The sequence below is a fragment of the Mustela putorius genome, unplaced genomic scaffold (genome assembly GCF_011764305.1).
Source record: "Mustela putorius furo isolate JIRA1106 unplaced genomic scaffold, ASM1176430v1.1 tig00003870_pilon_pilon_pilon, whole genome shotgun sequence".
Classification (NCBI taxonomy): domain Eukaryota; kingdom Metazoa; phylum Chordata; class Mammalia; order Carnivora; family Mustelidae; genus Mustela; species Mustela putorius.
In genome coordinates this window covers 11,409,079-11,411,971 of record NW_025422022.1, presented here as the reverse complement: position 1 = coordinate 11,411,971, position 2,893 = coordinate 11,409,079, and positions in this window count along the sequence as shown.

The window sequence follows — 2,893 nt, the reverse complement described above, 5'->3', positions numbered from 1 at the left end:
AGTGAGTATTTTAGGGGCCATAGTTGTATAAAAAAATATGGCTGTGGTGGTTGTTGATTTTCCCCAAACCTGCAGTTGAATGTGGGTGTGATGTGTCCCACTGAAATGCAACAAATTTGTGGGGAGCTCCTTTTCCCTGTCCTGGAAAACACTGGTAGAATATTTGTGATACTCTAAACTTGATATGGTCACAGGGGTGGTTGACAGGCAGAATTCTACTTCCCTCCTCCAGGAAATGCCTGCTGTTCATTCTGTTCAATCTGTTTGATTCCAAAGATCCACTGGCTTACTCATGGCTCCCCTTTCTTTCTCTTAACCAAATGCTTTCCCATTCTAATTATTTGCCTAGGAGAGGTCAACATGTGAGCATCTAGTAAATCATGTCAAGCTTGGATTTCCACTGTAACCTTGTGACTTCTATGTGAGCACTTAATACCACAGAGAAGGGAGTCTGGGGCCCAGGGCAGTGCTTGGAGAGGTTTCTGCTCATGTTTTGCTCAGACTTTACGTGAGAAATTCTCTTCTGCTCCCTCTTCTCCTCACTTTGAACACACAGACATCCACAGAGATGAGCACTATTTTCATTGATTGCACCACACACAGAATGGAGACAGCAGGGACAATCTATATTTCTCCCACAAAATTTGGTGGGGTGGTGGCATGATGTCTGAGGGAGAAAAAAAATCCATGTAAATATAATAGAATGGTGTTTTGCCAATTGTGGTTTGTCAATATATGTTGATTGACTAAAGTAGATAAAAGTAAATACTCGTCTTTTGCCAAAACGCTTAGAAGAGGAAGTTTGTTTCATTTTCCCTGTCATCTTGCAACATCTCTAAATATTACAAAAATTTCGTATAACTCCCATATGTATTTTACATTAGGATAAGGTGGTGTTGTGTTAAAAAGATTGTCACAATTTTCTGATCAATTCCAAGGCTGATGTAATTATTAAACCTGAGAGAGTAAATATAGATCAGTGACAGAATAAAAATTAGAGGTTGAGATAACTTTGCCCAGTACAGATCCTGTTTTCAATTAAGATTTGAGATATTATTTCAGGGAATTCCCAACCAAGATAGAATGAAATCAAAGCCACATGAGTGAAACAAGTAAAGAGCTATGGGAAAGCAAAGGAAGAGAAGGTCATGTTGTGAGAAAGTTCTTAGAAAACTTTCACAGAGAAGATAATGTTGGAGCAAAGGGCGTGGACCCTACTGGTTTTGCCTTCCATGGTACCTAGAGCCAAATTTAACAATTAGTGGATTCTCAATACATAGTTGTTGAATTTATAATGGAAAGGAAGATGAAGAGATAAGAAGTCATAATCTTGGGGAAAGAGCCACACTTAGATGGCAGGAAGAGGAAAAGAAAGAAGACAAAAAAAAAGAAGAAGAAGAAGAAAGGAAGAAAGAAAAGAAAGAAGACAAGAATACTTCAAAAAAAGAAAAAAAGAAAAGGGAAAGAAAATCACACGAAATACGAAGACATGCCGAAGAGAACTTGTTGGATAATATTTTCTAATGCTGTAAAACAGTGTTATTCAAAGTGGTCCTCAGACCAGTAGTGTAAATGTACCCTGGGAACTTGCTGAAGTGCAAATCTCTGTGTCTATCTCAGATCTAATGAAGTAGAATCTTTCAAGGTGGGGGCCCAGGGCTCTGTGCTTAGAAAGTCTTAAAGTGATCTTTGTGCACACTAGGTTCTGAGAAACAACTTCGTAGGATGTTTCTGGAAGATGGGTTGCTACTGGCAAAAGTAAGTTTTCTGATCCTGAAATTTCAAGAGTTTGGGTTCTAGGATCTTCCCAGGACCAAGTGGCAGGGCAACTGTTATATAAAGCTGTTGAAGCTTAAATGATACTTAAACTGTTCAGGGTAAACAGTTTATGCCATGCTTTCTTTCTTAAAATCTTTCTTGCATTGCCTCACTTCAGTTAGAGTGAGAGGGAAAACAATGATAACGTTGCCCAATTAACCATACCTAATGACCGCTCAGATTTATCATCAGACGACTCAATTCACCTTTGTCAAATACAGTCTCAAAGAAAATTTTAACATATTTTGAATTAAACGAAAATAAAAATCCATCTTTCAGTTTGTCGGAGGAAGATAAAGCAGTGCCTGGAGGGACATTCATAACATTAAATGCTTCTATTAGGAAAGAATAAATGCAAAAAAGCTGGCTGGACTCAAAGAAGGAATAGGCTGGTATACTTCCCGGCTTTTGTTTCCGAAAGCTTAAGCCCCAGAATGGGGAGATAAAGCAATAGACAAATACTGGTGGCCAAGTGGATGATTGGACTGAGGCGTAAGTGTTTTCTTTCCCCACCTTCTCCCCATCAGACTGGAATCTCCCTCATATTGCCAGGAGGCGGGGGAGGTGAAGAGATTGAGTCTTTGAGTCTGAAAGCAGCAGGAAGCCAGCCTGGCTCCTGGGCACCCTGCTGTGGCCATGAAAATACTGCGGAGAAATGGATGCAGGACTCATTTAAGCAGCAGATGAGACCAGAGATTGGTTTGCAAAGATATAACTGGGCAGGGCAAAAAGACAAAAGAATGGCAAAATGCCCCCCAAGGGGCTGTATGGAGAGAGACCTTGAGCAGGAGATCCCCATCCCCAACCCTACTCAGCACTGCATAGCTTCAGTCTCATAGCACAGCCAAGGGGTGGGAACAGCAGATCCCAAAGGTGACTGAAGTTAACATTTTTTGCTACCCTGGCAAAGTGACACTTGCCATCAGAAAGCTGGGTTGGGTTCTGTTGAGTAGAGACATGTCCTAAACAGCTCAGTAGGTGGACTGAGGTTAGTCCTGCCACCCACATCAACTTGCAGGAAATGTAATGGCAGGAAAGGTAACAAATTCTATTAGGGCAAAGGAGTGGCCATATG